Raw genomic sequence first — 20933 nt, 5'->3', positions numbered from 1 at the left:
ATAACCGAGAGGAATGAATGAATGAAGGATTCCCCCGCCACCGGCAAAAGGAAGAGAAGATGGAGGGCTTGGGGAGGCTGTTGTTTGGGACGGCTACATTACTGGCCATTGATTCAGTATGTTCTAGAATCCTCTCCACTTTCTAAACCATGCGTCCATACATGTTATTAAACCCTGCCCTGTATAAAGCATGGCACACTCTGTGCACCTGAACCCCTCACACCTGCCGTGCTGGGTGATGCTGAACCATGTGGTCTCCATATTGTTTGGGTATGTTTTTAGTTCTTTCATGTAAGACTTGTATAATGTCCCTAGTAAACTCCATCTTGCCCTTGAAAATCAGTCTTATTCATGCCCTTCCTGGTTTAGTGAATCTCCTGCATTTAAGCAGCTCCGTTTTTCTTTCTCAAGATTGCTTTGGCTATTCATGGTCTTTTGTGTTTCCATACAAATTGTAAAAATTTTTGTTCTAATTCTGTGAAAAATGCCATTGGTAATTTGATAGGGATTGCACTGAATCTGTAGATTGCTTTGGGTAGTATAGTCATTTTCATAATATTGATTCTTTCAATCCAAGAACACGGTACATCTCTCCATCCGTTTGTGTCATCTTTGATTTCTTTCATCAGTGTTTTATAGTTTTCTGAGTGCAGATCTTTTGTCTTCTTAGGTAGGTTTATTCCTAGGCATTTTCTTCTTTTTGTTGCGATGGTAAATGGGATTGTTTCCTAAATTTCTCTTTCTGATTTTTTATTGTTAGTGTATAGAAATACAAGGGATTTCTGTGTATTAATTTTGTATCCTGCAACTTTACCAAATTCATTGATTAGCTCTAGTAATTTCCTGGTGACTTCTTTAGGATTTTCTATGTATAGTATCATGTCATCTGCAAAGAGTGACAGTTTTACTTCTTCTTTTCCAGTTTAGATTCCTTTTATTTCTTTTTCTTCTCTGATTGCCATGGATAGGACTTCCAAAACTATGTTGAATAATAGTGGCAAGAGTGGACATCCTTTTCTTGTTCCTGATCTTAGAGGAAATGCTTTCAGTCTTTCACCATTGGGAGTGATGTTTGCTGTGGATTTGTCATATATGGCCTGTAGTATGTTGAGGTAGGTTCCCTTTATGCCCACTTTTGAGAGAGTTTTTGTTGTAAATCAGTGTTGAATTTAGTTGGAAACCTTTTCTGCATCTATTGAGATGATCATATGGTTTTTATTCTTCAGTTTGTTACATGGTGTATCACATTGATTGATTTGTGTATATTGAAGAATCCTTGCATCCCTGGGATAAATCCCACTTGATCATAGTGTATGACCCTTTTCATGTGTTGTTGGATTCTGTTTGCTAGTATTTTGTTGAGGATTTTTGCATCTATGTACATCAGTGATATTGGCCTGTAATTTTCTTTTTTTGTGATATCCTTGTCTGGTTTTGGTATCAGGGTGATGGTGGCCTTGTAGAACGAGTTTGGGAGTGTTCCTCCCTCTGCAATTTTTTGGAAGAGTTTGAGAAGGATAGGTGTTAGCTCTTCTCTAAATGCTTGATAAAATTCACCCGTGAAGCCATCTGGTCCTGGGCTTTTGTTTGTTGGAAAATTTTTAATCACAGTTTCAATTTCATTACTTGTGATTGGTCTGTTCATATTTTCTATTTCTTCGTTGTTCAGTCATGGAAGGTTGTACCTTTCTAAGAATTTGTCCATATCTTTCAGGTTGTCCATTTTATTGGCATATAGTTGCTTGTAGTAGTCTCTTTTGATCCTTTGTATTTCTGAGGTGTCAGTTGTAACTTCTCCTTTTTCATTTCTAATTTTATTGATTTGAGTCCTCCGCCTTTTTTCTTGATGAGTCTGGCTAGTGGTTTATCAATTTTGTTTATCTGCTCAAAGAACCAGCCTTTAGCTTCATTGAACTCTGCTATTGTTTTCTTCATTTCTATTTCATTTATTTCTGCTCTGATCTTCATGATTTCTTCTCTTCTACTAACTGTGGGTTTTGTTTGTTCTCCTTTCTCTAGTTGCTTTAGGTGTAAGGTTAGGTTGTTTATTTGAGATTTTTCTTGTTTCTTGAGGTGAGATTGTATTGCTATAAATTTCCCTCTTAGAACTGCTTTTGCTGCATCCCATAGGTTTTGGGTCATTGTGTTTTTGTTGTCATCTGTTTCTAGGTAGTTTTTGATTTTCTCTTTGATTTCTTCAGTGATCCATTGGTTATTTAGTAGCATATTATTTAGCCTCCATGTGTTTGTGTTTTTTACAGTTTTTTTCCCTGTAATTGATTTCTAATCTCATAACCTTGTGGTTGGAAAAGATCCTTGATATGATTTCAATTTTCTTAAATTCACCAAGGTTTGATTGGTGACTCAAAATGTGATCTATCCTGGAGAATGTTCCGTGTGCACTTGAGAAGAAAGTGTATTCTGCTGTCTAATGTGTCACTTAAGGCTTGTATTTACTTATTAATTTTCTGTCTGGAAGATCTGTCCATTGGTGTAAGTGGGGTGTTAAAGTCCCTCACTATTATTGTGTTATTGTCAATTTCCCCTTTTATAGCTGTTAACATTTGCCTTATGTATTGAGGTCCTCCTATGTTGGTGCATAAATATTTACTATTGTTATATCTTCTTGGATTGATCCCTTAATCATTATGTAGTGTCCTTCTTTGTCTCTTATAACAATCTTTATTTTAAAGTCTATTCTGTCTGATATGAGAATTGCTACTCCAGCTTTCTTTTGATTTCCATTTGCATGGAATACCTGTTTCCATCCCGTCATTTTCAGTCTGTATGTGTCCCTAGGTCTGAAGTGGGTCTCTTGTAGACAGCATATATATGGGTCTTGTTTTTGTATCCATTCAACCAGTCTGTGTCTTTTGGTTGGAGCATTTAGTCCATTTACATTTTAAGGTAATTATTGATATATATGTTCCTATTGCCATTTTCTTAATTGTTTTGGGTTTATTTTTTTTTCTTCCCTTCCTCTTTTGTTCTTTTCTCTTGTGTCTTTTGCCTAGAGAAGTTCCTTCAGCAATTGTTGTAAGCTGGTTTGGTGGTGCTGAATTCTCTTAGCTTTTGCTTGACTGTAAAGCTTTTGGTTTCTCCATTGAATTTGAATAAGAGCCTTGCTGGGTAGAGTAATCTTGGTTGTAGATTTTTCCCTTTCATCACTTTAAATATATCATGCCACTCCCTTCTGGCCTGCAGAGTTTCTGCTGAAAAAACAGCTGATAACCTTATGGGGTTTCCCTTATATGTTATTTGTTGCTTTCCCCTTGTTGCTTTTAATATTTTTTTCTTTGTATTTAATTTTCGTTAGTTTGATGAATATGTGTCTCGGCCTGTCTCTCCTTGGGTTTATCTGGTATGGAACTCTCTGTTCTTCCTGGATTTGGGTGACTATTTCCCTTTCAATGTTAGGGAAGTTTTTGACTATGCTTTCTTCAAATATTTTCTCAGGCCCTTTCCCTTTTTCTTCTTCTTCTGGGAGCCTTATAATTTGAATGTCTGTGCATTTAATGTTGTCCCAGAAGTCTCTGAGACTGTCCTCATTTCTTTTCATTCTTTTTTCTTTATTCTGTTCTGCAGCAGATATTTCCACCATTCTGTCTTCCAGGTCACTTATCTGTTCATCTGCCTCAGTTATTCTCCTATTGATTCCTTCTAGTATATTTTTCATTTCACTTATTGTCTTGTTCATCTCTGTTTGTTTGTTCTTTAGTTCTTCTAGGTCTTTGTTAAACTTTTCTTTTATCTTCTCGATCCGTGCCTCCATTTTTTTCCGAGATCTTGGATCATCTTTACTAGTATTACTCTGAATTCTTTTTCAGATACATTGCTTATCTCCTCTTCATTTAGTTGTTCTTGTAGGTTTTTATGTTGTTCCTTTGTCTGCAACATATTTCTTTGTCATCTCATTTTGTCATACTTGCTGTGTTTGTGGTCTCCTTTCCACAGGCTGCAGGATTGTAGCTCCTCTTGCTTCTGCCCCCTGGTGGGTGAAGTTGGTCCAGAGGCTTGTGCTGTTCTCCCCCTGATAGGGGGTTTGATTGGTGTTATGTTGATCAGAGCCTGCCCTAGACATTGAGCAGGACCTCCCCTTTGCTCTGTGGTTGTCACTGCCCTGTCAGGGTTGGGCTCTGCTCCCTGTGTGTTGGAGTAGAGGTCCTCAGATCTGCTCCTTAGCTGTGATTCTGATCTGCAGTGTGAGGTAGGTGGGATTAGAGTGTTCCCAGTGGGAGAGCTGCCACTGAGTTTTCCTCCTCTGGAGTTGTTCACCTGTAATTGTGCTCCATTTTGTCCCCTTTCTCCCACTGTGTGGGCTCACAAAGTATACTGTTGTTGGAACTACTCTCGGTCCCACCTTAACTGTGAGTATGCTGGCAACTGGCCCTGGTGACTCTCAGGTATTTTTTTTCACCTGGCCACCAGCACAGGTCCACTGAGGTTGGGTGCCAGTACTGCAGTAGTCGTGCACCTGGACCCACCATGGGAGCTATGTAGGCAGCTTGAACTCTGGTCTGGCCCTACCCCAACGTGTACGTGCCCACAGAGCCCCAGCTGCTAAAGCCAGACCCATGATAGGGGGTGTGACTGGCGTTGTGGTGACCAGAGCTTGCCGTGGATATTGAGCAGGGCCTCCCCTTTGCTCTGTGGTTGTCACTGCCCTGTCAGGGGCAGGGTCTGATCCCTAGCTGTTGGAGTAGAGACCTCCAGATCTGCTTCTTAGCTGTGTTTCTGATCTGCAGTGTGAGGTAGGTGCGTTTGGAGCACTCCCGCTGGGAGGTCAGCCACTGCGTATTCCTCCTCTGGAGCTGTTCACCTGTGGGTGTGATCTGTTGTGTCACCTTTCACCCATTGTGCGAGCTCACAAGTTACACTGTTGTTGGCACTGCTCTCGGCCACACCTTAACTGTGGGTGTGCCGGCAGTTGGCCCTGGTTTCTCTTGGATGTTGTTTTCACCAGGCCACCAGAGTAGATCCACTGAAGTCAAGCCCCAGGACTGCAGTAATCATGGATCTGGAGCTGTTGTGGGTGTTTTGAGGGCAGCTCAGACACTAGCTTGGCCCAACTCCCATGTGTATGTGTCCACAAAGCCTACAGCTGCTAAAGCTAGACCCGTCTTGGCTGCGGGAGCGCTTGTCTGTTCAGATGTTCTGTAGGCGCTGAGTTTTTACCAAGCCACTTGTGGAGGTGTCAACTTGTGGTTTGCTCAGCTGCAAGGAGAGGTTTCTGCTTTTCTTCCTTAGCTGCACAGCCCCTGGGGCTCAGCTGTGGTTTCAGCCCCACTTCTGTGTATGGGCCACCCACAGGTGAACAGGGGTCTGCTCCCAAGGCTGCCCTGGAGCATTGGGTCTGCCCCAGTGAGGACAGGGCGTGGAGGTGGCACAGCTGCCGGGGTCTCGGGAGCCCTGGCTGTGACAGGTGCGCTGGGCATTCCGCTGCAGCTAGAGATCTGGCCCTGTCAATGACGAGGCACGCGGGAAGGCTGGTGGCCTCGGGCGTGAGAGATCCGGCCGTGGTGGGAGCCTTTCCTAACTCCTGGCTACAGGCACTGAAGTGGCAATTTCTTACTGGCGGCATGTTGATATTCACGAATGTGTTAGCCTAGACCGATTTCTCTTTTTCCTAGAAGCCTGGAGGGCCTTGGAGGATGTAAAGGAGTTTTATTTCCATGGAGAAGTGTGGAAAGAAGTAGTTGGGGCACAGGGAATAGCCCAAGTGAGCCAGCCCCCAGAGGGTTCCCTGAGGGTCTGGGGGCTGCCCAAGGGCATAAGGTGCCTGGGAAAGGGCATAGCTAGATGGTAGTGGGTGTTTACCTCGGATGTCATCAGACATTTACAATTTTGCTAAGAGCTAGTCCAGGACAAGACGTTAGCCCTCTATTATGTCCAATCTGCAGAGAGGTTTCCTTTCTCCACTGCCCCTTAGTAGCTGTCAGATTAGTCAGTCACCAGACAGGGCCACAGAGAACAGGACAAAGGCCGGGTGAGCCTGGACCAGGCAGAGGAAGAAGCACAAGGTCTGAAGCAGGGCAGGCTCTAGTGTGATGATCTCTAATGGGCAGGTGGGGGAAGGATTGGGAGGGGAAAATAGGGGAAGATGAACTTCTCCTACTTAGCAGTTGTACTGGCATGGTTCTGCTTCGACCGATAAAACCATTTCAAAAATGAGCTAACCTTTAGAACCAGCTGCTTCAGGATTTAGTGCAGTTGAGGAGGGATGACCAGGTTTGCAGGCGTTAAAAACCATGTGTCCAAACCAGGTGTCCTCTGGTAAGTTGTATATCCTGCCAGGTGAGGTGTGTCCCTGTGGAAAATGTGCCCTTCATCTCATGCTTCTGAGGATGGGGAGGGTCCTTCCTGTGGTCTGTCTCTGGGCCATACTTATTCCTTGACATTTGTCTTTCTTTTATTTTTCAATCCATCCAGTGTATTTTAATGGGCAAAAACTCTATACCCTTGATTTCTTTGTATGAAATAAGAGGTAATTGATTGCTGGTCCCACAGGTTGTAACAAAGGTGAAATGAGATAACTCAGTTAAGTTCCTAACTCAGCTTCTGGTAACTCCCTGGATGTTGGTTTTCGTTCCTTTCTAAGATTACTTTTCCTTCATTCGTTTATTCATTCTTCCATAAGTATTTATTGAATGTCTACTATGTGTCAGGTACTGTTTTGAATTTTTTAAAATAATGATTGCTTTGAAAAAAACTAAAGTACTGGCTTGCCTGTAGATTAGTTAATGTTACATGTCAATGTTAATCATACAGCCAACTAATAATACAATTACTAATCATATTAATTAGTATGATTGATCATCATACAATTAATAATATGATGGGTTATTAGACTATGGTTTTATAAGAGGGTAGCATTTGTGGAAGCTAGGTGAAAGATATATAAGACTTTTTCTACACAACTTTTTATGTAATTATTTCAAAACAAAAAGTTTAAAAATTGTAAGAAGTATTGGGTCTCTCTGTTAAGTAGCAATCCATATGTATTTATCTCTGTGTCATTAGGTGAGGCTTGATGAGAGCATTGTAAATTATCCTGGGTTTCATTGACTGGGTAGAGATTCAGGGAGACAGATATTGCGGTGCAAGACCCCTCAAACTCTGCAATTCCAAAATTGAGCTAATTCTCTTTTTTACCTGCTCCCCTTTCAGTAATTCTCTTACTGAGTAACTGGCGTCCCCTCCCTAATTAGTCACCATCAATTAGTCATTGCATCTTTGCCTGTCTACACACAGATATCTCTGAAACTGTTCTCTCTCCATCCCCACTGCTCTTGCCTTTGTCTGGGGCTCATTCCTGATCAGCCTTGCATTCTTCTATACCACCTTTCACACCTCTACCAGGATGATCTCTCCAAAATGAAAATTTGACTGTGTCACACTCCTGTTTAGAGGTCCCATCTGCCTACATGATAAATTTCCAAGTCCCTAGATGGGTTAAACTGCATCCCACCCCCCAAAAAGATATGTTGGAGTTCTAACCTCTAGTAACTCAGATTGTGACATTGTTTGGAGATAGGGTCCCCTTAATGGGGGATCAAGTTAAAATGAGGTCATTAGGGTAGGTCCTAATCCACCATGGCTGGTGTCCTTATACAAGGGGAAATTGGATACAGAGACAGACAGGCACAGAGGGAGAATGTCATGTGAATGCTGCCATGAGCCAAGGAACCAGCAACAGCTAGGAGATTGGCCTTGGGATGAATCCTCCCCTAGCACCTTCAGAGGAAGCACGGTCCTACTGCCACCTTGATCTTGAACTTCCAGCCTCCAGAATCTGAGACAATACATTCCTGTTGTTTGAGCCACCCAGCTTGTGATGCTTTGTTATGCACCCCAAGCAAACTAATAGAACGAGAGTCTGTCTCAACTTCCAGGGTTTACTTCATTTATTCATGCAGCCAATATTTGCTGAGAGCTGATCATTTCCAGGGACTGTGCTAGTTCTTGGGATAGAGCTGGAAATAAGGCAGGTGGCTCCTGCCTCATGGAACCTGTGCTCTTGTGGAGACAAACTACCCTCCCCTTCTCCTCCTGCTGGCCACCCTTCCATTATGTTCCCTTCAAGGGTATGCTTTGTGGTTTCTTTTCCCCTTCAAACTTGACCTTGTTCATTTTAACCAGATACAGACTATTTTTAAAACATGGTGAAGAGAATGAGAAAACAAGCTACAGACTGGGAGAAAATATATGCAAAAGACATGTCTGATTAAAGGAATGTTATCCAAAATATAGCAAGAACTTTTAAAAATCAGTAATAAGAAAATGAACAACTTGATTTAGAAACGTGCAAAAGACCTGAACAGACACCTTGCCATAGAAGATATACAGATGGTAATAAGCTTATTAAAAGTAAGCATGTCACATGTCATCAGGGGCATGCAAATTAAAACAATGAGTTCCGCTATTCACCTTATTAGAGTGACAAAAATCCAGAGCACTGACAACACCAAATGATGATGAAGATGTGGATCAACATGAACTCTCATTCATTGCTGATGGGAATGCAAAATGGTACAGCCACTTTGGAAGACAGTTTGGAAGTTTCTTACAAAACTAAAAACTTTTATCATATGACCCAGCAATCATACTTCTTGATATTTACCCAAGTGAATTCAGACCCTGTGTCCATACAAAAACCTGCCTATGGGTATTTATAGCAAAACTGCCAAAATTTGGAAGCAACAAAGATGTCCTTCAGTAGGTGAATGGATAATAAACTGTGCTACATCCGGACAATGGAATGTTAGCACTAAAAAGAAATGAGCTATCAAGCCATGGAAAGACATGGAAGAAACTTAAATGCATGTTACTAAGTGAAAGAAGCGCATCTGTAAATGCTACATACTGTATGATTCCAACTATATGACATTCTGGAAAAGACAAAAATATGGTGACAGTAAAAAGACCAGTGGTTGCCAGGGGTGAGGGGGTAGGGAGGGATGAACTGACAGAGAACAGAGGAATTTTAGGGCAGTGAAACTGTTCTGTATGATACTACAATGGTGGATACATGTCACTATACATTTGTCAGAAATGCATAGAATGTACAGCACCAAGAGTGAGCCGTAATGTAAACTCTGGACTCTGGGTTATGATGATGTGTCAGTGTAGGTTCAGCCATTGTAACAAATGCACAACTGTGATGCGGGATTGTCGGTAAGAGGGAGCGTACATGCGTGGGGACAGAGGGCATATGGGAACTCTGTATTTTCCACTCAGTTTTGCTGTGGACCTAAAATTGCTCTAAAAATAAAGTTTATTGCATTTAAAAACCAGAAACCAAAACTCATGGGTCAATTAGAGTTGTGGGTAGGACTTGTCATCTCTCCAGTTTTGTGCCTCTTTCTCCCACTCCACATCCCCATGGGTGACATTCCCGACCATTTCTCCGATTTCACCTCTGGCTCCTGTTTTCTTATTTTGCTTCCTTCCTTTTACTCTGTCAGAGTCCACAGAACGTCAGTTTCCTATAACGATGTTTCCGCTAACATCCAATTTCCATCAAAAATACTCTCTTATTTTTCTGATGCCCAATAAATTTTACCTCCCTCCCCAAATCTCTCAAAGCACAGGCTTCCCAGTTCTCACCAGTCACTGGTTTAATTCTACTTAATTGGATATGTCCTTTATACATCGCCATATGGCTTCAATATGTATGCTTTCAGTATCTCTTAATATGTTATCTCCTAGATCCGGAGCATTTATAAAGATGTTGCAAATGGAATTTAATTAAAAACAGATGGATCCTCTTTGAACCGCTTCCTTATCAATTAACAATACCAGCTGTCTCACTAATGCAACCCTGGAGAAGAGAGAAACCATCTAATCTAACTCTTTCCTTTCATAGATGAAGAAACCGGGGGCCTGAGATGTGACTTTCCAAAGGTCACACAGCTAGGGAGTGACAACACTGTGCTTTGAGTTGGAAGCCCTGAGTTCTAGTTCAGTTCAGCTTCATTCAGCTTAGACCACTCCCCGCTGGTGATGTGTGTTTGCGGGGTCCCCACGGTCAAATGCTGCAGCCACTGCATGGAGGAAAGTTCATTCACTTCTGCTGGCTTTCCCCTCTTTCTTCCTCCTCCTTCACCTCTTCCCCCTTCTTCTGTCAGATAAAATGGAAATACATTTTTCACGATCTCACACCTTTTCCTTAACAAAAAATTAAAAAAAGATCATTCATGATACAAATGAACTTACTTACAATACAGAAACAGACTCACAGACATAGAAAACAAAGTTATGGTTACCAAAGGGGAAAAGATGGGGAGAGGGATAAATTAGGAGTTTGGGATTAACAGATAGACATTACTATATATAAAATAGATAAACAACAAGGACCTACTGTATGACACAGGGAACTATAGTCAATATCTTGTAATAACCTAAAATGGAAAAGAATCTGAAAAAGCATGTATATAATATATATGCACATATACATATATATGTAAAACAGAATCACTTTTCTGTACATCTGAGACTAACAAAACACTGTAAATCAACTATACTTGAAAAAAAAAGATTATTGCAAAGACTTCAGAGGTCACTGAGTCTTGCCCTGTCATTTTACAGATGAGAAAACTGAGGCCCAGAGGGTTGAATTAACTTGAGTTAACTTGCTCCACCACAGAGAAATGGTAAATCTGAGATTAGAAGTCCACTCTGCAGACTTCTAGTGGAAAGTCCCCACCACAGCCTCCTAACACAGCCTGATCTGCAGAACAGCTTTGTTTAGCAAGCTGCGGGTGACGTAGGGCTGGGAGCGTCACTGATGGGGTCCCTTAGGAAGGATTTGAAAGTGCACCATTAATTAATTTCGTGTGAAGGGGATCCAATACTTCTAAAAACATGTCGCTGGATCAGAGATACCACTGTTGACCTGAACTGCTCAGAAGATGAAAAGCAGAAGTTTGTACTGGCACAGTCTCCTTCAGTCCACAAAAAAGGAAAAATGTCCTCTTTTTGGTGCAAAGAACCACAAGGATTGTTAATTTCATTGTGTTTTCCTAGGAATTTGAGAGAGTGGGAACAGATTGGCCTTTACTCACACATTATTTCTCAGTTTATTTTGCTGATAAACATATTATCATTTCCAGACCAATTAACCTTTGACCTCCAGAATCCTGCCTTCTTGACACAAGCAAGGTCAAAGGTTATTTTGTTCAATGAAACATTAGGATGGTTGTTATTCCACCAACTCAGCTGCTCTGAAATGTGATGCTTTATTCCACTTCTTATATCTGTTTTCAGAGGTTTCCTTTTTAAAACCAAAGCCCTTCAGATTTTTATAGAGAGGCAATATTAATTATTCGTGAATTCTAGCATTCTCTGATAATAAATTTGAGCACAGATTTTAAGGCCTTAGGCTTAAAAATAGCATTTCTTAGAAACTTCTCTGCATTAATAACCCCAAAGATATTTTCAACTTTAAAAAGCATTAAAAATGCTTAATTGGTATTAAACTTCAAAGCTTAGTTTTTATTTCCCAATTACCTTGATTTTAGTCTAAATCAAGTGGCAATTTCAGCACTTCAGAGCAGGGAGAATGTTATTGTTACCAAGTCCAAGCTTATTGTGCTCGCTACATGACAGGCCAATAAATCGGGAAATGAGGTGTTGGGGCAGGGAATACGACTTTATTCAGAAAGCCAGCAGACCGAGAAGATGGCGGACTAGTGTCCCAAAGAACCATCTTACCCGAGATAGAATTCAGGCTTCTTTTGTGCTAAAAGGGGAGGAGGTGTGGCTGGTTGTCACAAACTTCTTGGTGTCAGAATCCTTTGTTCTTGCAGCTGTCCACATAGGTCAGGTCACTGATGTTCCTGTAAACCTCCAACAAGACAAAGGTTATTCTCTGTTCCGCAACTCTTTCTCTCTATGTGAATGGAAAAGTGTTATACCCTTAAAGGTCAGAGCCTTGAGAACGGGATCTCCTGTATATTTCAGGCTACAGGCAACTTTCTTCTACAAAAGGTGCCGAGCCAGCATGACTAAGCACAGGCCACAGGGCACAAAGGTTAAAGAAAAAGGAACAGATCTAATGTGGAGTCAGATTTGTTCTTCCCCATTACATTATGGGCGGAATTGTGTTCCACCCCAAATTCATATGTTGACGTCTTAACCGCCAGTATCTTAGATGTGACTGTCTTTGGAGATAGGATCTTTAAAGGTAATTAAGTTAAAATGGGTCATATGGGTGGGCCCTAATCCAATGTGACTGGTGTTCTTATAAGAAGAGAATAGGACACGGTCGCACACAGAGGAAGGACCATGTGAGGACATGGGGAGAAGATCACCATCTACAAGCCCAGGAGGGAGGCCTCAGGAGAAACCAGCCCTGCCAACACCTTGATCTCAGACTTCTGGCCTCCAAGATGGTGAGAAAATCCATTTCTTTGTTTAAGCCGCCTGGTCTGTGGTACGGCAGCCCTTGCAAACTAACAGGAAGGGGGTTCTTGGAGAGAAAGGCCCTTCTTTCTCTCCCAGAAAGAGTGGGACAGGCGGCTCCTCGCTTACCTTACAGGGCTGGTGAGAGGCTGCAGTGTGATAATGCATGTGAATTTGATTAGAAACCGTGAATCACTGTCTGGCCATGCGACCTTGGGCAAGTGTCCTTCGACTCTTCTCATCAGCCTCCGATCCTGGGGAGGATCCTCGACATTCTGATGGTGGCTCCACGCTGCTGCTCAGTGCACCCCCTCCAGCTGGGCCCCCAGGGAGCTGGGTAAAAATACAGATTCCCAGGCCCACCTGCAGATATTCTGATCCAAAAAATCCTCGCAAGTGATGCACAGGAATCTCTATTTTTTAACAAACTTCCTAGCAGATTCCAGTGGGAAGGCAGGGTTGGGAACCGTTGGATTGGGTCATCTGCAAGCTTTGTGCCTGAGCCAGCATTCTGTGCTTCTGTGCAAAAGGTTTTGATTCCCGACCTCCACCAAAGGGGTGGGAAGCTGGAAGCAAATGGTTGATGGGATCTTGTTGTCTCCATCACACACTAATTATGGCCCCATTTTATGGCCTGCACATTTCCCTGCCCGTCTCCAGATGTTCTGAAGCATCACAGGACAATCTGGGTCATGAGCGGGGCTGGTGGGAGACGGGCTGGTCCCTGGTGGCAGGCTGTTGATTGCACACAGCACGGGGCTGGTTTGGGGTTTAGGTAAAGGGGTCAGAGACTGGGCCCGATGCTGGAAGGAAGGCTCCGCGCTGTGATGGCACATATATTGCTGGACTGAATTCCGTTTCCAGCTTTGTAATGTTCTAGTTATGTGGCCTTGGACAGCTTAGTCGGAAATTCAGTTTACTCACTTGCAAAATTCATTTATTTTCTGCTCTGCCTGTCTCATGGGACGATCCACTGAGATGAAGCTTATCAAAGTGCCTTGAAAAATAGAAATCCTTTTCATTGATCTCGGGTTCTATCGTTAGGATACGGTGATAGTAATGAGCTAGGGTTGACGGGGCTCAAGCACAGGTCTTTCAAAAGCTAGAACGATGAGCCACTTAGCTTTAACCACATTTTCTGACATATGTCTAATTGAGCTGTGCAGCTTTGGTTAATGCCGAGCCACGACTTGTCATACAATGAAATGACTCTGAATCCAACACAGGGAAAATGGGTTACTATGCCAGATACTGGTTCCAAGGCTCCAGGCCAAACACATTGGCAGGGTCAGAATATATGTACATCTGGGTCTTCTGACCCCACGATTGGATGCTCCTTCCCTGTCCCATCGTGATTCTCTGAGTGTAAATGTCGTGCCCCTGGCAGGGGTCTCACTCCCCAGTCCCACCCTTGGAAGGGCAAGTTCCCAAGAGGACCTCACAAGAGCCACCGTAGCCATCTTTTATCAAGTCTCTTTACTACCCATGCCCTGATTTGTGGAAGATGTGTGGATATTTGCACATCTGATTTTCAGCCTCACAGTTTACAGGTGTTAACTAGTAAACCCTCAGAGAGTCCCTCTGTGAGGCTGGTTATTCTAATTTCAGTTTTACGAACAGAGCAATTGAGAAATGATGGGACTTCCTCCAGGCTCCTGTTAGTAGGGAGGCCGGATTCTAGAAAACTGATTATTTCAGCTCAGATTGCACAAACTCATGACTCCTTGGCATATCAGAGAGTCCCTTACTCATCTCTCAGGTGGCTTGAAATCAGTCAGAGAGATGGGTTGAAGTAGTCGGTTTTTCTGTTTTAGTTTATTCTTTCCTTCTCTCTTTTTTTCGTGTACGTGTGTGTGTGTGTAGATATACACACATACATACATAAGTACAAATTTTATACAAACATATATTTTCCCCAACAATGTCTTTTGTTGATCATTTTGAACCGGGGTTTGACTGAGACATACACATTGCTTTTGGATTTTATGTCTCTTCAATCCGGGTTAATCTAGAAGAGTCCTATCACTTACTCTTTTTTTCCACAACATTGACGTTTTCAGAGTCCACGTCAGGAGTCTTATAGAATATCCTACCTTCTGGATTTGTCTGTCCTTTCATGGTGTTTTGAGCCTATTCCCCTCTCCCCTGCTTTTTTGGAAAATGAAAATTAGGACCAAGGCTTGGTTAGATTTAGGTCAAACGTTTTTGCGAGAATAAATCACAGGTGATGCTGCCCCCCTCGCCTGGCGCCTCATCAGGAGACCCTGATGTTGTGCGCGATCACTGGTTACAGTGGCGACCGATGCATCGTGCAGTTGTAAGGCACACTTGCACCCTGGCCATCTGAGGGGTGACACTTTGACACCCGGTAACTCTCCTGCTTCCAAAAACATCTCACCAAACGGTTTTAGCATCTTTGGAGGACCCTTAGCTGATACATTGACTACTCTGTGGGTTGCAAAGTGCTATTTTTCTCAGTGCATCATCTTTTTCACGTTACCTGGCCTTCTGTGAAGAAGAACTTCCCTCTGCAGCCACCGCCACCCGCCTTCTCTCTCCTTCTTTAAGGATCAGTGCGGACTCACGCATTTTATGTATTTAATATGTTACAATAAGTTACAGTCACTTGTGATGCTTAAATTTCCCCAAACTTAGACAGCGGCTGTGCCTTCGAGTTGGACCCTGTGTCCTTCTGGTCTCACCCAGATGCTCCTCACATGTTTTCCTTGCTTTCTGGCCCATGATGTCTCTGTGTCTCTTCTTCTCTCTCCCCAGACCTGAAATCAGCCATCCCTCAGAAAGCCCTGATTTCTTTTAACGGGAAAGGCATGGAAAACCAAGATATGACTTAAGAATACTAAACTGTACACTTAAAAATGGTTAAGATGATAGATGTTATGTGTATTTTATCACAATTTTTTTTTAAAAAGCAACAACCAAGATCATTGCTCCTGTCAGTTTCCAGGTCCTTTCAGTGGACAGAGCTAGGAAAGAATACTTAAAAAAGGAGTTTATGTTGATATTTCCAAATCTAATCTAACACTGGAGGGTTTTTTTTCTTCCCTTCTTTTATTTTATACAGGTATCTTTGCTCTCATTCTGAAATCTTGGTTTACAGAATAATTTATTTAACTTATTTTCTTTATCTTGTCGTATACATAAAATAGTTTCATGTTTACAATCACAATATTGCTGTTAACAATATATTTACCAAATGAAGTTTAATATTTCCTTGCAGGGCTTTTTGTCCTTAGAATACAGTCATACAGAGAGAACAGAGCCATTGGGGACGTACAGAGTACGGTATTCAAAAGTTACTCGAAATAATACTGTCATGTTGTTACTTTGATAGCCAGTTAGGCTGATTTGTTTCTGTTTCTGATCTGTTTAAGGTTTTAGGTTTTTTTCTCTTTTTGATTTAATTTTAGGTTTTGAATATGTTAAATATTTATAAAGTTTAAAGGTCAAAATAATACAAAAATTATACTACTTGGAAAATTCTTGGTCCCATCTCTACCTGCTCATTCTGCATCCCACCTGCTGACCTCAGAGACTGCCATTTTCATTTGTTGATGGTTTATATTTCCTATGTTTCTTTTTGAAGCAACAATAAGAACAACAATGCGTATTTTTCCTCTTTCTTTCTTTATTTCACACAAAAAAGTATGTTTTACTTCCACTTTTTTCTTCACAAAAGGAAGTATACTTTAGGTAACATTTACATTATTCTTGACTTTTTCCTTAATAAAGATCTTGGAAATAACTCCATATCCATTCACTAGAGAACTTCATTTCTTTAAGGTTGCATAAAACTACACCAGGTAGGTGTACCATAGTTTATTTAACCAGTCTCTGCTTGATGGACATTTGTATTTTTCCAGTCTTTGGCCGGTGCAAATAATTTCATGAGTGAGTGTGTGCATTTGTCATACAGGTGTTGGCTGAGCTGTATCTTCAGGGTAGATTCCTAGGAGCCTCAACTTTCCTTCTTCAAGCCTTTTGCCACTCTTTAGCTAGTATCTGTTTGTTTCCTCTTCAAGTGGTTTGTGTGTCAAAATTAAAGCAAAATGTACTACAGAATATACAAGAGAGGATTTTGGATAATTATTAGTGAACATCATAACTGAACAAAGAATTTTTAATGTTAAACTCTGCATAAAAACTCACACTCTCCAGCACAATCATTTGTAGCCTAGTACTTCGTACTTCTAGTTAAAATTGTCTTTGAGGTTGGACAGCACACAGGAATTACAGTCCAGAGCTGTTTCAGTTCACATCCTCTTTTTTGGCCTGTGTTCTCTCCCAATGCCTCCTTCTGCTGTCACAGTCTGGGGGCACAAATGAATGATGGTAATCCCTCACACTTATCCCTGAGGGGGCATTCATATTTATCCACTGAGAAGAACTGTAACGTTTCAAGATCACTCCAACAGAGAAGAGGAGAATTAGCAAAAACCCGATATGAATATCTGTGAAGAGTTTGACATGGGGGAAAAAAGCGAACTGCCGTCTTGATAAATATGGGCTAAAGAAGCCCTTGTAATCCAAATCATTAAGGGAATAACCACAAGAGATACAAAATGTAAGCCAGCTCTCTCTATCCTATTTTCTCTGCCTTTATACTCTAGCTCACAGGGGACCGCAAACGAATCTCTGCCTAGGTCATCCCAGGGTCATCTCTTCCTTTACTATCCAAATAAAGTAATGTGGCCAACAAGAACTTCTTAGGTTCCTATAGAACAAAGGTGCTACTTAAGCAAATGTCTTTTGGGAAGCTGTCCAGGCTAACTTTCCTTTTGAAGGTATGCAGAGATGGCACGTCCTTTACAGGGTCCAGGTGTCCCCCGTCTGGTTTGGAGACACAGAGCCGGCCGTGGTGGAGCCCAATCTCTTGCCTCATAGGAGGGAGAGGCGCGGACTCCACGTAAGCTCCCATTTGGGACGCCTAGACCCCATGCTTTGGGGAGGTTCTAGGTAGCCCTGGGATACGCGGACGGATAGGGAGGTTTCCCCGCAGCCCAGAATGGAAACTTTACCGAGAAAGCGATGGTGGAGAGAATAAGAAATTGACTGGCCTGACTTATGTGGGGGTGCCGAGGATTGTGTTTGGGATGAGATTTTGGAATCACACAGATTCGGGCAAGGCAGAAAAGAGAAGCGGAGGGAGGTGTGGAGAGGGATGGGCTTACGAGGCCCTTTCTTTTCCCAGATGCTTGGAGATTCAGAGAAGCAAACCGGCCAATCTGGGGGGAGATGAATACCGAAAAAGGTAAGAGCAATGCATAGCAGAGAGTTTTGCAGGAGAAAGTCAATTTCCATCGCTAGGGAGTCAGGAAGTGCTAGGCAAGCAGACCTGGGCTGAACCAGGTCTTGCGGAAAGCACGCGTATCTCATTTAGATAAGCCGAGAAGCAGAGGGCTAGTCTGAGCTGCCAACTGGCGATGGAAGGCAAGCATCACAGAGACGGTCTGGCGGAGCTGAGGGGAGGGCTTGGGTGGGTGACTGCTGGGAGATGAGTTTGGAGAGAGGGGTTGAGGCGGGGGCGGAGCGGGGACGGAGCAGAATGCTTTGATTGCCCGGCTAAGAACTTTCCATTTTACCCTAAAGGCAGGGGCAGAGTCAGGTTTTGTGTGTTTCGAAGTGTATGAAATTTGGAGGTCTCAGTCGAAGGAAAAGAATCCACAATTATGAAAACAAACTTGCTGGGGCTCCTTGCAGACGTCTGTGCCAGTGACAGGCCGGGAAGCTCAGCCTTCATTCGCCTCGCTGTGCGTGGGGCCCTGGGATGTTTTTGAGCAGTGGGGCTTCTCGGGTTGCCATGCTTGTCTAGAACTGTTTGGTTGGGGGCTGGATGCAGACACAACGTTTTGGAGCGCCCAGATTGGTAGCAGGTGTGTTGGCAAGCTTTAGGGGGGCTGTTGGAAAAAAATCACCGTAAACAGAGTGGCTTTAAAGCGATAGAGCTTTATTCTCACAGTTCAGGAGGCCAGGACCCTGAAATCAAGCTGTCTCAGGGTTGGTACCCGCTGGAGGCACTGAGGGAGAAGCCGTCCCACGCCTCTCTCCGGAGCTGCTGGTGGGCGCCGGCCATCCTAGGCGGTCCTTGGCTTGTAGACGTATTACTCCATCTCAGCCTCCATCTCCACATAGCTTATGTCTCTGTCTTCTCCCCTTCTTATAAGGACATTTGTCAGTGGATTTAGGGCCCACTTTAAACCCAGGATGACCTCATTTCAGGATCCACAAAGACCTTACCTCCAAATAAGATCACATTTGCATGTACCAGCAGTTGGGACTTCGGCATATCTTTTGGGGGGACACTATTTAACCACTCTAAGCACTAAAAAAATACTGCACAATTTAGTGCTTGTGTCTCTGCCATGGACCTACGATCTCTGACTGCCATGTACTCATACCTAATCTGAGTCTTGACTGTGAGGCCTTGGATGAGTCATTTATCTCTTCAGTTTGTCCAGCAGAAACAGATGCTTGATCTAGATTCTCACATTTTGGTTCACATTAGAACTTAAAAATCTCATTGCCCAGGCTGCATCTCATATCAATTAAACCAGAATCTCTTGGGGTGGGGCTTAGTCATTCATATTAAAAAAACACGAGCACAGGGAATATAGCCAATATTTTATAATAGCTAAAAATCTATACAATCTATATACAATCTAAAACTTGTGTACCCCTGAAACTAATATAATATTGTAAATCAACTCAATAAGCAAACAAACAAACAAACAAATTCTTCAGTGATTCAGATGCACAGTGAGTTTGACACCAGTGCTTCTCAGCTTTAAACATGCAAATGGATCACGGGGCTGGGGGTTGGCGGAAAATCTTGGGGCGTGGGAGGATGTTGTGAAAATGCAGATTCCATTCAGCAGGTCGGCAGGCCTGAGACTCTGCATTTCTAACTAGTTCCCAGGTGAGGCTGATCCTGCCTGTGTGAGGACCGCGCTGCATGACCTCACAGCACCCTCCCAAGCGCTTACACAATCCCAGTCACCTTCCTGCTGCGGAGGGTTTCCACTGTGCTATGGAGCGAGGTGGACGCTACATCTGGAGCAGGAAGCAGCTTTTGCTGAGAGATGGTTCAGTTCGGAGGTGGTTTCTATATTGGGAAAATCCATCTGCTGCAGATAAATGGGCTCTGACTCAAATGACATTATTTAGAAACAGTTTAGCTAAATGCAAGTGAGCAGCCAGCCCTGGGTGTGCTCCTGGGTCCTGGAACGCTTCTGTGTCGTGTGACAAGCATTACTGTGGCCTCCTGGAGACCTCTGAAAGGGATAGCGCCCCATCAGCAAACAACATGCCAGAACAGCAGCGGGAAGGATGTAAAGAGTCTCCATCAGATTTTATTTTTTATTTTATTAAAAAAATTTTTATTATTATTATTTTTTTATATTTATTTTTGGCTGCATTGGGTCTTCGTTGCTGCGCACGGGCTTTCTCTAGTTGCGGCGAGCGGAGGTTACTCTTCATTGTGGTGCGCGGGCTTCTCGTTGCGGTGGCTTCTCTTGTTGCAGAGCATGGGCTCTAGAGCATGCGGTCTTCAGTAGTCGCGGTGCGTGGGCTCAGAAGTTGTGGCTCGTGGGCTCTAGAGTGCAGCAGTTTCAGTAGTTGTGGCGCATGGGCTTAGTTGCTCCGCGGCATGTGGGATCTTCCCGGACCAGGGCTCGAACCCATGTCCCCTGCATTTGCAGGTGGATTCTTAACCACTGCGCCACCAGGGAAGTCAGATTTTAATCTGTCAAGTGCTGGTACCGTCGCAACAACCCCCTGGGGCCCGGGCTGTGTCAGATTCGTCACTAAGCATTTACACAGGTCACACAGAGCAGGTGGGGACGGAAGGAGAGAAGCATGCAAGGTCCAAGGCTTTCTGCTCTGCCCTGAGTCCACGGTCACACCTGCCAGGGGCTCACCTGCTCTGGGATGTGCCCTGGATTCTCAGCAGTCATTCTCACCTACGGCGGCACCGTGTTAGAATCACCTGGGGAGTCAGGTGGTACTCACGCCCAGACACTCGCCAGGCCCGTTAAGAACAGTTTTTCCGGGGTGAGTCTTGGGCAGGGGTATGTTTCGAATCTGCTCAGATGATTTCAGTGTGTCCTAGGGATGCTTCGTGGGTTGTCTGGATACCCAGGTGGTAGAAGGCTATCTAACTTACTGGGCACGTGTTTATAGCCCTTACCATATGTGAGGCCCTTTGCTCAACTCAGGGGATTTGACAGAGAGCAAGAGGGCTTCTGTCCTAGCTGGGAGGGCAGGTGGAAAACAACAAGCTATGGATTTATAAGTTTCCCTTGTGATCAAGAGCTATAGAGGTGAAGTACAGGACGCTACATACTATGGGAACCAACCCAGTCTAAGAGGGCATCCTTGACGCAGTGATATCTGAACAGAGTTCTGGACGTTGAAATTGTCTAGGACAAGTAGTCGGGGGAGAACGTTCCAGGTCGAGAGAGCAGCCTGTGCCGGAGTCTGGAAAAGGGAGGAGCGGCGAGGGGCCGGGGCCACGT

The sequence above is a fragment of the Balaenoptera musculus genome, chromosome 21 (genome assembly GCF_009873245.2).
Source record: "Balaenoptera musculus isolate JJ_BM4_2016_0621 chromosome 21, mBalMus1.pri.v3, whole genome shotgun sequence".
NCBI classification, from domain to species: domain Eukaryota; kingdom Metazoa; phylum Chordata; class Mammalia; order Artiodactyla; family Balaenopteridae; genus Balaenoptera; species Balaenoptera musculus.
The sequence above is the reverse complement of the archived record's forward strand: the minus strand, read 5'-3'. Positions refer to the sequence as shown.